Source organism: Lissotriton helveticus, chromosome 12 (assembly GCF_964261635.1).
Source record: "Lissotriton helveticus chromosome 12, aLisHel1.1, whole genome shotgun sequence".
Taxonomy (NCBI): domain Eukaryota; kingdom Metazoa; phylum Chordata; class Amphibia; order Caudata; family Salamandridae; genus Lissotriton; species Lissotriton helveticus.
In genome coordinates this window covers 162412076-162426597 of record NC_136073.1, presented here as the reverse complement: position 1 = coordinate 162426597, position 14522 = coordinate 162412076, and the positions used below count along the sequence as shown (strand labels likewise).

General features: G+C 59.7%; 1 non-coding gene across 1 annotated transcript; it reads right to left on the bottom strand.

Annotated features, from left to right (window-relative positions):
* Positions 1 to 5429: 5429 nt before the first annotated feature.
* Positions 5430 to 5511, bottom strand: TRNAS-AGA (transfer RNA serine (anticodon AGA)). The gene has a single exon. It is a non-coding gene; the product is annotated as a tRNA-Ser (tRNA).
* Positions 5512 to 14522: the final 9011 nt, after the last annotated feature.

Below are 14522 nucleotides of genomic sequence, written 5' to 3'. Positions count from 1 at the left end.
GTCATTGTGTGTCCATTGACTATGTGAGGGCAAGGAATACAAAATGGCTTCCGTGTTCTAAGATGGATACCATGGGTAGAACAGAAATGTGTTTGTAACTGGAGTGCTCTTGCTCGTAGCATAGCGAAAACACCAGGATATACTAAATGGATCATTTGCGGTCCACTGATACCAAAATTATGTATTTACGACAATGTTACAAACACGAGTAAAATCGTCACGGAACCTCAGCACTCACTGCTCTATTTGCCTGGAAACCTGTCTCCAATGCACGTCTGGATTGGGCTGCTTGACAGCTACATTTGTGCATTCCCTCTAGACAGCCACAACACAGATCACTCAACTGCAACTGCATTCATATGCATTCTGATTGTCATGGGGTAGAACTCCGCTCCCCCAACCCCTAATAGGTTCAAGAACGATAATTTATGTCAATAATTACAATATAGCTACAGCTTATAATCATGTGAGTTTAAATAATGTGTCGTTGGATTGTTTAAGTATTTAAAAGGATCTGTTTTTAATAGACATTTTACAAAAACCACTGGTACATTTGCTAAGTCTGTAAAAGCAAAACCCAACTGCCGTGACATTGCCAACCACAATGCCGCGACTCAGACTTGAACCGAGGTTGCTGCGGCCACAACGCAGAGTACTACTAACCACTATACGATCACGGCAAGCTACTTGGGCTCAATAACGTGCAGTGACATGGATAATTCATAATTCGGAACAGTCAGGGCTATTCCTGTGATAGGCTGGATGTATTCATTGCTTCCTCATTCCTTATACAAAGGCTGTATCTCCTCAGTGGTTGATAGGCTGAAACCGTTTCCTGGCCGCCTGCTTGTGAACTGCCAGGAGGCAAAGATCACACATTACACTTGCTGGCCAGTGATGGGATACCAATGCAGAGAAACCCACCTGGTGCAGTTCTTCTATTCTGTCTATTAGACCTGCATCTCCCCTGTACCTTTCAAGCCATCTGTATGTGAAGCAAGAAAGAGTTAAGGAGCGGTCCATCTACACTTTTATAGGGAGGATGCTGCCGTGAGCACCTCCCAGCTAATCACACAAACAGCAGTAAAGCAAGATAACTACACAGGGGGGACTGCATGGTTATGCTTTTGAGTAAATAATTAAACTGACCTCAGTGACCCATGAGCAGAGCTGTGGCTAATGACTACGTTCCTAATTATGATGAAGCAAGCACCATGGCTCGTAGGGGCCCCACAATATGCACTTCTGCCATGTGTGAGTGGTAAAGGCTTATTAATTTAGTTCCTTTACCAATTCACGTCTGACAACAAGATGAAGGAACCATGGGGCATTGGAAGCTTTGGAAAGTAGCCACCAACCTCAGAGAAAGAGAGAAAGAGGGAAGAGGCAGTATAAGGGGTGGAGAAAACAGCAGCAGGTACAAGGAGCTCAAATGAGATTAATGGTGCCTAAATAGAGCAAGTAAAGGAACAGTTACACAGCTGAGAAAAAGGAAAGAAAGACTAGGGAAAAAACACAGAAAGAGCCTGTAGATAAAATTATCTTCCTGGGACAGCAGGTTAAGAGAAATTACACCGGGAGCAGTTAAGCTTGTAACACGGGAGAATAAAAAAAAATGCACTTTTATGAAGTGTGTTTGCCTAACCCAGCAAGCACTTTTGTTCTTTTTCTCTATTTGCTTCTTTTATTGGTAAAATAAGTTTCAAGTGCACATTCAGGTATGACTGAGAGAGCCAGGGAATAATATTTTGAAGCGTTTGCACCATCGCTAATGTAGGAAGAGAAGTATAGCAAAGATATGAAAGGGGTAGCGAAAATAAATATGTGAAGAGGCAATAGTGACACCAAAATAAGCCACCTATTTATAGAATGACATGGAGAAAACACTAAAGGTTAACTTCTGAAATTGTAGTCGATGATAAAAAGACTCCAGTTGTCAGCAGGATTCGAACATGCGCGGGAAGACCCCAATGGATTTCTAGTCCATTGCCCTAACCACTCGGCCACAACAACTTACTGTAATCATTGTGCAAAAAATCTGTATGAAAGTTTTCAAGGTGTCCCACAGCAAATTCCTGATATTCTGCAATGCACTTTTTTTTTTGTTTTTTGTGTCCTCATTTTGCTCTTGGAAAGACCACGTAGGAGCACTAGGCGAGGGAAATGAACTATACTGTCTCAGGTAGACTGGTAGTGCCACACACCAACTATGATTGGCACTCAGTAATGTTCAAACCCTCAACAAGGTGCACCGCTAGGTGTTAAGTATTTAAGAGCGATGTTGCTGCTATTCGACACCCATTATAGATCGGGGAAGCCATGACGTTGGGTAAGTCGAGGGAGGAGAGCAGACCAAGCAGCGTTAATCATCGGACTGTGGGAAAAAAAAACAATAAAAAAAAAAAAAACACGGTCAAAAGAGAAAACACCTAAACCCAATTTAAGAGGTGCCAGAAGCCCCGTTTCTCGGGGTTACCAGATCTTGCTAGGTCGGTTTCAGAAGTTTGCAGGACTGATATACGCCAATCCAACAAGGTGGGAGACAGTGCTTCTTTCCATTTCCTGCAAATTTCTCTCCTTGCCAACAGGATACAGTAAAACAAAAGTTTTTTGGCTGGACCATGTATTTCTGGTGATGTTCCGAAAATTGCTAACATTGCGTTGATTGAGATTCGATACCCTAAAGATGTTGACAACATGATACTGATAGAGTCCCAATAAGATGACAAAGGTGGGCATTCAAAGAACATGTGTAGGTCAGAGGCTGCCAGCAACTCACACTTAGGGCAGGCCACGATGGAGTCAGTCGAAAACTTTGATAACCTCTGTGGGGAATAGTACGCCCTATGCAGCGTAAAAAGATGGTTCCTACGCAACCACGCTGGCTTGACTGTGTCCCAAAGGATCTTAAAGGAGGAGTACCAGATATCCTCAAGATATTTCCCCATGAATGAGGAATTCCACAATGTTTCAGGCAGGGTAAATCCCCATCGACCTCTTCTAGTAATAAATTGTACCAGAATGAGATCTCCTTAGTTACAGGAGGTTTATCCATCATCAGGGTCAATATTCTACTATCCCCTCCCATTTGAAATCTACCCCTAACAGAACTCTGTGTATGGGACCAGCTCACTATCTGTAGATATTTAAATCTAGATAGCCTCAACCCCACTCTAGCTGATAGGTAGTCCCATGGTAACAAAACCCCGTCTAGGTAAAGGTCCCCCCAGACCTCCAGACCAGCCTCTCTCAAGGGTGTTGCCAAGCTATCAAGAAGCCACGCCGGACAACCCGGGGAGTCCCACAGTGGAGACCTACTTGCATAGTACCCCACCTTAATGGCACTTCTTAATTTAACCCATGTCCTTGTAAATCCCAACAGAATCTTCAATTTAACTTTTTTTTAAAACTTAGGATCCCCAAATTTAAGTAAAAAACCTTGCTGGCCTGCTCCCTCTCCTCTAAGTAGTGCGGCAAACATAATGCCTACCCCTACGTTGGTCGGCATTTTAAGCAACATCCTGGCGTGGGAAAATTGAAAAGCCCAGGCATAGAGTTGTAAGTCAGGTGCTGCCAGGCCCCCCTTTTCCCTGCGACGCCTGATCTTTTTCCATGCTATCCGTGGTATATGGTCATTCCAAATAAAAGAACTAATATGGCCTTGAAGTTTTGTTAAAATGGAGGGTTCAAAGTATAACGGGACGGTATTGAACAAAAAGGTGATTTTGGGTAAAATCAACATTTTAACCAGGTTAGCTCTACCCAAGATGGAAAGGGGGAGCGATGACCAAGACCTCATAAGCCTTTTACACTCCCTCGCAACAATGTCAAAGTTCAGCTGTACGATCTTATCTATGTCTTTTACGATAGTAAGACCCAGATAGCGCATGGACCGACTTAGCTGAGCCCCTGCCACTGGCTCAGCCTCATTCCACAGCATCATCTCGGTTTTGGATGCATTAATTTGATATCCAGATATCTCACCGTAGTTTTGTGCCAGTGCGATGACCGCGGGAAGTGCTGTACGCAGATCCGAGGAGAAGACAAGAATGTCATCAGCGTACAGGGCTACTTTCCTCTCCCATCTCCCATAGATAAAAGGCTTGATGTTGACGTCGTCCCTCAGCCGTTGGGCGAAGGGTTCGATATATAAATCAAATAGGAGAGGGGAGAGGGGGCAGCCCTGCTTGGTTCCCCGAGTGATGTTAAAAGGGGCTGACAATTCCCCATTGACCAGTAAAGAGGCTGTGGGGTTCCTATACAGTAGACTCACTGCTCTGCGAAAACTCTCCCCTATGTTGAACTTCCCCAAGACCCCCGACAGGAATGCCCAATTCACCCTGTCGAAGGCCTTAGTGGCATCCAGCGTGATCACAGCTAGGGGCAGGGAGTCCGCTGTAGCCATATCTATGGCTCCCAGTAGATCGTAAGTCAGCTCAAAGAGCTGGCGGCCCTTCACAAAGCCTCGTTGGTCCTGATGTAGAATACAGGGTGCCACCTCCCCAAGTCTTCTGGCAAGGACAGATGTAAAAAGCTTATAATCTGCATTTAAAATTGAGATCGGTCTATACGAGCCTTAGCTATCAGCTGGTTTACCAGGCTTCAATATCAAAGTGATTGAAGCATCATTCCATGAATCTGGTGGAAATGAACCCTCGCGGAATATCTGATTAAATAACTGGGTTAAGAAGGGAACTATTGTTGGTGAGAGGGCCTGGTAGACCTCGGAAGGGAGGCCATCGGGACCTGATGCCTTGCCCTTATTACTATCTGTGATAGCTCTAGTGACCTCTTCCTTCGTAATGGGTCTGTCTAAGGTAGTTTTCTGGTCAGATGAAAGAGAAGGGAGAGATACTCCGATCAGCCAATCATCTACTTGCCTCGCCTCTATAGTTTTGTCCTCATGGTAGATGTCCTTAAAAAAATCACGAAAGGCATTTCTAATGTCACTATCTAGCGAGTGGACCACTCCTTCAATTTTGATATGATCTATGTTATTTCTGACTCGATCTGTCTTTACCTTCCATGCCAAGAGCTTACCTGCACTTTCTCCATATTCAAAATGAGCCATTTTACTGGCATCCCATCTCTGGAGAACTTGTGCATTTAAGGTTGAGCCCAGTTCCCCTTTTAATGTGATTAGCTTATTTTGCCAATCTTCATAAATATCCGATGGTGCTGTGGGATATAACTGGATATTCTCCTGCACCCTAGCTAAATCAGCTTCCAGCAAGGTGACCGTGTCCCTATAGATCTTCCTTCTATACGAGACCTTGTTGGTAATTAGGCCTCGCAGAAATGCTTTAAACGCATCCCAAACACAACCTGGGCAATAGTGACACCAATATAAGCCACCTATTTATAAAACTGACATGGAAGAAATACTAAAGGTTACCTTCTGAAATTGTAGCCGATGATAAAAATACTCTCATTATCAGCAGGTTTCGAACCTGCGCGGGGAGACCCCAATGGATTTCTAGTCCATCGCCTTAACCACTCGGCCACAACAACTTACTGTAAGCTTTGTGCAAATATTCTGTATGAAAGTTTTCAAGGTGTCCCACAGCAAATTCCTGATGTTCTGCAATGCACTTTTTAAAAACAATACAAACAAGCAGGTACAAGGAGCTCAAATGAGATTAATGGCGCCTACATAGAGCACGTAAAGCAGGACAGGGGTGCCCAAACCTGTCCTGGCGGGCCGTATCCATGCCAGATTTTTGGGATATCCCCATCTGGTGATCACGGTTCGATCCCCGGCGCTGGCGGCAGATCAGAGTTCCCAGGACGGGGTCCATGTGACCCGGGCAGTCCTATCCCCTGGGTGTACGTGGTTGTCCGACATGTCGGTCGGATGTGCTTTTACGTACCGGATCGGAATCGGCCCCCATAAAATCGTACGTAAAGTATATAGCAAATCAACCTGAAATCTGCTGGGTCAGAAAGGGCTCGATTCCGATCCGTGTCGGAAGGTTAGGAGTCCGTACGAATTTGTCGGGACGGCATAGCAGAGTGCCCGGGATGGGCTCCATGGCTCTTGGGCAGTCGTCCCCCGGGCGTCCGGGGCTCCATCCAGGCCGACGGCATGGCAGAGTGCCCGGGACGGGCTCCATGCGTCCCGGGCATTCGTCCCCCGGGCGTCCGGGGCTCCATCCAGGCCGGCGGCATGGCAGAGTGCCCGGGTCGGGCTCCATGCGTCCCGGGCATTCGTCCCCCGGGCGCCTGAAACTGCTGGGTCAGAAAGGGCTCGATTCCGATCCGTGTCGGAAGGTTAGGAGTCCGTACGAATTTGTCGGGACGGCATGGCAGAGTGCCCGGGATGGGCTCCATGGCTCTTGGGCAGTCGTCCCCCGGGCGCCCGGGGCTCCATCCCGGCCGACGGCATAGAAACGTGCCCAGGACGGGCTCCATGCGTCCCGGGCCTCCGCCCCCCGGGCGCCCGGGCTCCATCCAGGCTGACGGCATGGCAGAGTGCCCGGGTCGGGCTCCATGGCTCTTGGGCATTCGTCCCCCGGGCGTCCGGGGCTCCATCCAGGCTGACGGCATGGCAGAGTGCCCAGGTCGGGCTCCATGGTTTTCATGGTGGTCCTCCCCTGGGTGTCTGGGGGCTCCAGGCCGAAGGCATGGAAAAGTGCCCAGGACGGGCTCCATGCGTCCCGGGCATTCGTCCCCCGGGCGTCCGGGGCTCCATCCAGGCCGACGGCATGGCAGAGTGCCCGGGTCGGGCTCCATGGTTTCCAGGGTGGTCCTCCCCAGGGTGTCGGGGCGCTCCAGGCCGACGGCATGGAAAAGTGCCCAGGACGGGCTCCATGCGTCCTGGGCATTCGTCCCGGGACGGGGTGGGGAAGAGTCCAGGCGGCTTCACCTCCATGCCCGGCCATCTGATCGCCCAGATTTCCTCGGCCATCTGGTCGCCCGCAACGCTTTCCTATGGGGGGGGGACCAGATGGCCGAACTTCCCTGGAAGTCCCGATGAGGTGCCATTCGCCTCCCGGATCCCAGCGAGGGCTCCATGAGGTCGGGTTCTTTCACGCCTTGGGTCCCCTCTGTCACCTCGCGTGCACAGATTGCAAGAAAGGGGGGTAATTGCCCTCCGGATTACTAGGGGCAGGGTATGCCCGGACACCCCTCCAGGGCTGGTGGTTCTCTGCCATGGGGACCAGATAGGCTATGCCTGGGCAACACCTCCCTAGGCCACCCGGGGATCCTTCCTCCAGGCCAACTGCATGTCAAATTGCCCAGGACGGGCTCCATGGCTCTTGGGCAGTCGTCCCCCGGGCGTCCGGGGCTCCATCCAGGCCGACGGCATGGCAGAGTGCCTGGGACGGGCTCCATGCGTCCCGGGCCTTCGTCCCCCGGGCGTCCGGGGCTCCATCCAGGCTGACAGCATGGCAGAGTGCCCGGGTCGGGCTCCATGGTTTTCAGGGTGGTCCTCCCCTGGGTGTCGGGGCGCTCCAGGCCAATGGCATGGAAAAGTGCCAGGACGGCCTCCATGCGTCCCGGGCATTCGTCCCCCGGGCGTCCGGGGCTCCATCCAGGCTGACGGCATGGGAGAGTGCCCGAGTCGGGCTCCAAGGTTTTCAGGGTGGTCCTCCCCTGGGTGTCGGGGCGCTCCAGGCCAATGGCATGGAAAAGTGCCCAGGACGGGCTCTATGCGTCCCGGGCATTCGTCCCGGGACGGGGACGGGGACAGGGTCGGGAGAGTCCAGGCGGCTTCACTTCCGTGTCCAGCCATCTGATCGCCCAGATTCCCTCGGCCATCTGGTCGCCCGGATCCCCTTGGGCATCTGGTCGCCCGCAACGCTTTCCTATGGGGCGACCAGATGGCCGAACTTCCCTGGAAGTCCCGATGAGGTGCCATTCGCCGCCCGGATCCCAGCGAGGGCTCCAGGAGGTCGGGTACATTCGCGCCTTGGGTCCCCTCTGTCACCTCGCGTGCACAGATTACAAGAAAAGGGGGTAATTTTCCTACGGATTACTAGGGAGAAGGGAACGCCCGGACACCCCTCCGAGGCTGGTGGTTCTCTGCCATGGGGACCAGATGGGCTATGCCTGAGCAACACCTCCCTAGGCCACCCGGGGCTTCCTTCCTCCAGGCCAACTGCATGTCAAATTGCCCAGGACGGGCTCCATGGCTCCTGGGCAGTCGTCCCCCGGGCGTCCGGGGCTCCATCCAGGCTGACGGCATGGAAAAGTGCCCAGGACAGGCGTCCCGGGCATTCATCCCCCGGGCGTCCGGGGCTCCATCTAGGCTGACGGTATGGAAGAGTGCCCAGGTCGGGCTCCATGGTTTTCACGGTGGTCCTCCCCTGGGTGTCTGGGGGCTCCAGGCCAAATGCATGGAAAAGTGCCCAGGACGGGCTCCATGCGTCCAGGGCATTCGTCCCCTGGGCGTCCGGGGCTCCATCTAGGCTGACGGTATGGCAGAGTGCCCAGGTCGGGCTCCATGGTTTTCACAGTGGTCCTCCCCTGGGTGTCTGGGGGAGGCTCCAGGCCGAAGGCACGGAAAAGTGCCCAGGACGGGCTCCATGCGTCCCGGGCATTCGTCCCCCGGGCGTCCGGGGCTCCATCCAGGCTGACGGCATGACAGAGTGCCCGGGTCGGGCTCCATGGGTCCCGGGCAGCCCTACCCCGGGCGTCCGGGGCTCCCACCGCCAGGTCGACGGCATGTCAAAGTGTCCAGGACGGGCTCCATGAGTCCGGGACAGTCCTCCCCCGGGCGTCCGGGACACCCATCTCCAGGAGGCCAACGGCATTGGCAAAGTACCCAGGACGGGCTCCATGGGTCCCGGGCAGACCTCCCTCGCGCGTCCGGGGCACCCATCTCCATGAGGCCAACGGCATTGGCAAAGTACCCAGGACGGGCTCCATGGGTCCCGGGCAGACCTCCCCCGGGTGGTCCGGGGCACCCATCTCCACGAGGCCAACGGCATTGGCAAAGTACCCGGGAAGGGCTCCATGGGTCCCGGGTAGACCTCCCCCGGGCGTCCGGGGCACCCATCTCCACGAGGCCAACGGCATTGGCAAAGTACCCGGGAAGGGCTCCATGGGTCCCGGGTAGACCTCCCCCGGGCGTCCGGGGCTCCCACCTCCAGGCCGACGGAATGTCAAAGTACCCAGGACGGGCTCCATGGGTCCCGGGCAGCTTCCCCCGGGCGTCCGGGGCACCCACCTCCAGGCCGACGGCATGTCAAAGTACCCAGGACGGGCTCCACGGGTCCCGGGCATTCCTCCCCCAGGTCGTCCGGGCCCTAGAGCTCCGGTGGTCCAACCTGCGCCTGAGGCCCAGCCGGGGTCCAAGAGCCCTGCCTTGCGTGGGCAGGCAGTCAGGAACCCTACCTCGAAGGCTTGGGATGGATGGGGAGCTGGGAGTCCTTCCGATCCCGGCCCTCTGGTCGCCCGCGATGCTTTCCAATGGGGCGACCAGATGGCCGGGCTTCCCTGGAAGTCCCGATGAGGTGCCATTCGGCTCCCGGATCCCAGCTAGGGCTCCATGAGGTCGGGTTCTTTTACGCCTTGGGTCCCCTCTGTCACCTCGCGTGCACGGATTGCAAGAAAGGGGGGTAATTTCCCTCCGGATTACTAGGGGCAGGGTACGCCCGGACACCTCTCCAGGGCTGGTGGTTCTCTGCCCGGGGGACCAGATGAGATATGCCTGGGCAACACCTCCCCCGGGCCTCTGGGGGCTCCATTCTCCGGGCCAACGGCATGGCTCAATGCCCAGGACGGGCTCCACGTGTCCCGGACAGACCTCCCCTGGGCGTCCGGGGCACCCATCTCCAGGAGGCCAACGGGATGGCAAAGTACCCGGGAAGGGCTCCACGGGTCCCGGGCAGCCTTCCCCCGGGCGTCCGGGGCTCCCACCTCCAGGCCGACGGCATGTCACACTGCCCAGGACGGGCTCCATGGGCCCCGGACAGACCTCCCCCGGGCGTCCGGGGCACCCATCTCCAGGAGGCCAACGGGATGGCAAAGTACCCGGGAAGGGCTCCACGGGTCCCGGGCAGCCTTCCCCCGGGCGTCCAGGGCTCCCACCTCCAGGCCGACGGCATGTCACACTGCCCAGGACGGGCTCCATGGGCCCCGGACAGACCTCCCCCGGGCGTCCGGGGCACCCATCTCCAGGAGGCCAACGGGATGGCAGAGTAACCGGGAAGGGCTCCATGGGTCCCGGGCAGCCCTCCCCCGGGCGTCCGGGGCTCCCACCTCCAGGACGACGGCATGTCAAAGTGCCCAGGGCGGGCTCCACGGGCCCCGGGCAGCCCTCCCCCCGGGCGTTCGGGGCACACATCTCCAGGAGGCCAACGGCGTTGCAAAGTCCCCTGAAAGGGCTCCACGGGTACCGGGCAGTCCTCCCCCGGGCGTCCGGGGCACCCATCTCCATGAGGCCAACGGCATTGGCAAAGTACCCGGGAAGGGCTCCACAGGTCCCGACCAGGCTTCCCACGGGCGTCCCGGGCACCCTCCTCCAGGCCGACGGCATGTCAAAGTGTCCAGGACGGGCTCCATGGGTCCCGGGCAGCCCGCTCCCGGGCGTCCGGGGCTCCCACCTCCAGGCCGACGGCATGTCAAAGAGCCCAGGACGGGATCCACGGGTACCGGGCAGTCCTCCCCCGGGCGTCCGGGGCTCCCATCTCCAGGCCAACGGCATGGCTCAATGCCCAGGACGGGCTCCATGGGTCCCGCGCAGGCCTCCCCCGGGCGTCCGGGGCAACCATCTCCATGAGGCCAACGGCATTGGCAAAGTACCCGGGAAGGGCTCCACGGGTCCCGGGCAGGCCTCCCCCGGGCGTCCAGGGCACCCAACTCCAGGCCGACGGCATGTAAAAGTGCCCAGGACGGGCTCCATGGGTCCCGGGCAGCCCGCCCCGGGCATCTGGGGCACCCATCTCCAGGAAGGCCAACGGCTTTGCAAACTACCCGGGAAGGGCTCCACGGGTACCGGGCAGTCCTCCCCCGGGCGTCCGGGGGCTCCCTTCTCCAGGCCAACGGCATGGTTCAATGCCCAGGACGGGACGTCAAGTGGCCAGGACGGGCTCCATGCATCCCGGGCATTCGTCCCGGGACGGGGACGGGGTGGGGAAGAGTCCAGGCGGCTTCACCTCCATGCCCGGCCATCTGATCGCCCAGATTCACTCGGCCATCTGGTCGCCCGGATCCCCTCGGGCATCTGGTCGCCCGCAACGCTTTCCTATGGGGGGGGGACCAGATGGCCGAACTTCCCTGGAAGTCTTAATGAGGTGCCATTCGCCTCCCGGATCCCAGCGAGGGCTCCATGAGGTCGGGTTCTTTCACGCCTTGGGTCCCCTCTGTCACCTCGCGTGCACAGATTGCAAGAAAGGGGGGTAATTTGCCTCCGGATTACTATGGGGCAGGGTATGCCCGGACACCCCTCCAGGGTTGGTGGTTCTCTGCCATGGGGACCAGATGGGATATGCCTGGGCAACACCTCCCTAGGCCACCCGGAGCTTCCTTCCTCCAGGCCAACTGCATGTCAAATTGCCCAGGACGGGCTCCATGGCTCTTGGGCAGTCGTCCCCCGGGCGTCCGGTGCTCCATCCAGGCCGACGGCATGGCAGAGTGCCCGGGACAGGCTCCATGCGTCCCGGGCCTTCGTCCCCCCGGGCGTCCGGGGCTCCATCCAGGCTGACGGCATGGCAGAGTGCCCGGGACGGGCTCCATGCGTCCCGGGCATTCGTGTCCCGGGCGTCCGGGGCTCCATCCGGGCTGACGGCATGTCAGAGTGCCCAGGACCAGTTCCACGGGTCCCGGGCAGTCCTCCCCCGGGCGTCCGGGGCTCCCTTCCCTGGGCCAAAGCATTTCAGAGTGCCCAGGACGGGCTCCACGGGTCCCGGGCGTCCAGGGCTCCCTTCCCCGGGCCAACGGCTTGTCAGAGTGCCCAGGACGTGCTCCACGGGCCCCGGTCATCCGGGGCTCCCTTCCCCGGGCCAGCGGCATGTCAGAGTGCCCAGGACGGGCTCCACGGGCCCCGGTCATCCGGGGCACCCTTCCCCGGGCCAGTGGCATGTCAGAGTGGAACTGGTCCTGGGCAGTCCTCCCCCGGGCGTCCGGGGCTCCCTTCCACGGGCCAAAGCATTTCAGAGTGCCCAGGACGGGCTCCACGGGTTCCGGGCGTCCAGGTCTCCCTTCCCCGGGCCAACGGCTTGTCAGAGTGCCCAGGACGGGCTCCACGGGCCCCGGGCGTCCGGGGCACCCTTCCCTCGGCCAGCGGCATGTCAGAGTGCCCAGGACGAGTTCCACGGGTCCCGGGCAGTCCTCCCCCGGGTGTCCGGGGCTCCCTTCCCCGGGCCAAAGCATTTCAGAGTGCCCAGGACGGGCTCCACGGGTCCCGGACATCCGGGGCTCCCTTCCCCGGGCCAACGGCATACAGGAGTGCCCAGGACGGGCTCCACGGGTCCCGGTCGTCTGGGGCTCCCTTCCCCGGGCCAACAGCTTGTCAGAGTGCCCAGGACGGGCTCCACGGGTCCCGGGCAGTCCTCCCCCGGGCCAACAGCAGGTCAGAGTGCCCAGGACGGGCTCCACGGGTCCCGGGCAGCCCACCCCCCCGGGCGTTCGGGGCACCTATCTCCAGGAGGCCAACGGCATTGCAAAGTACCCGGGAAGGGCTCCACGGGTACCGGGCAGTCCTCCCCCGGGCGTCCGGGGGCTCCCTTCTCCAGGCCAACGGCATGGTTCAATGCCCAGGACGGGCTCCATGTGTCCCGGACAGACCTCCCCGGGCGTCCGGGGCACCCATCTCCAGGCCAACGGCATGGCTCAATGCCCAGGACGGGCTCCATGGGTCCGGGGAGGCGTCCCATGCGCCTCCGGGCTTGGGAGCCCCGGCTGGGTCCAGGGGCCCGGCCGGGCCCCGGGTCGGGTGCTCCGGCCGTGGTCCCTGTCTCCCAGCCTACCGCACTGCCAAGGGCCTAGGAAGGGGTTCCGTTGTGCCCGGGGAGCCTCCCCTTGCTTGTCTGGGTTCAGGAGCTCTGTCCGGGGCCCCTAGGGGCCCGGGGGAGGGCGGCCTCCCCACCCCGGGCTCTGTCCTTGGTCCTGCTGCGTGGCAGGGTGCCCGGGACGGGGTCCGGAGGGACCGGGGAGGCGTCCCATGCACCTCCGGGCTTGGGAGCCCCGGCAGCGTCCAGGGGCCCGGCCGGGCCCCGGGTCGGGTGCTCCGGCCCTGGGACCTGTCTCCCAGCCTGCCGCACTGCCAAGGGCCCGGGAAGGGGTTCCGATGTGCCCGGGGAGCCTCCCCTTGCTTGGCTGGGTTCAGGAGCAGTGGCTAGGGCCCCTGAGGGCCCGGGGAGGGCGGCCTCCCCACCCCGGGCTCTGTCCCTGGTCCTGCTGCGTGGCAGGGTGCCCGTGACGGGGTCCGGGGGGACCGGGGAGGCGTCCCATGCGCCTCCGGGCTTGGGAGCCCTGGCTGGGTCCAGGGGCCCGGGCGGGCCCCGGGTCGGGTGCTCTGGCCCTGGGCCCTGTCTCCCAGCCTGCCGCACTGCCAAGGGCCCGGGAAGGGGTTCCGATGTGCCCGGGGAGCCTCCCCTTGCTTGGCTGGGTTCAGGAGCAGTGGCTAGGGCCCCTGAGGGCCCGGGGAGGGCGGCCTCCCCACCCCGGGCTCTGTCCTTGGTCCTGCTGCGTGGCAGGGTGCCCGGGACGGGGTCCGGAGGGACCGGGGAGGCGTCCCATGCGCCTCCGGGCTTGGGAGCCCCGGCTGGGTCCAGGGGCCCGGGCGGGCCCCGGGTCGGGTGCTCCGGCCCTGGGCCCTGTCTCCCAGCCTGCCGCACTGCCAAGGGCCCGGAAAGGGGTTCCGATGTGCCCGGGGAGCCTCCCCTTGCTTGTCTGTGTTCAGGAGCTCCATCCGGGGCCCCTGAGGGCCCCGGGGAGGGTGGCCTCCCCACCCCGGGCTCCGTCCTGGGTCCTGCCGCGGGGCAGGGTGCCCGGGACGGGGTCCGGCGGGCCCGGGGAGGCTTCCCCTGTGCCTCCGGGCCTGGGAGCCCCGGCTGGGTCCAGGGGCCCGGTCGGGGCCCCGGGTCGGGCGCTCCGGCCCTGGGCCCGGTCCCCCGGGCTGCCGCTCCACCAAGGGCCCAGGACAGGGGTCCGTCGGTCCCTTGCAGGCCTCCCCTGCTTGTCAAGGTGTAAGCGGGCCCCGGGTCGGAGGGCCCGCCGGCCCCTGGCAGCCTCCATGGCTGTGGCCCGGCTGGGGCCCCGGGCCTCCGGCCCCGCATGCCCCGGGCGCCCGCTCCCTCCTTCGTGGGGGCACGGGGTGACCGGATGGCGTCCCTTTCGTGCCCGGCCATCTGGTCGCCCGGATCCCCTCGGCCATCTGGTCGCCCCTATCCCCTCGGCCATCTGGTATCCCGGATCGCCTCGGCCATCTGGTCGCCCGCAATGCTTTCCAATGGGGGCGACCAGATGGCCGAACTTCCCTGGAAGTCCCGATGAGGTGCCATTTGCCTCCCGGATCCCAGCGAGGGCTCCAGGAGGTCGGGTACTTTCGCGCCTTGGGTCCCCTCTGTCACCTC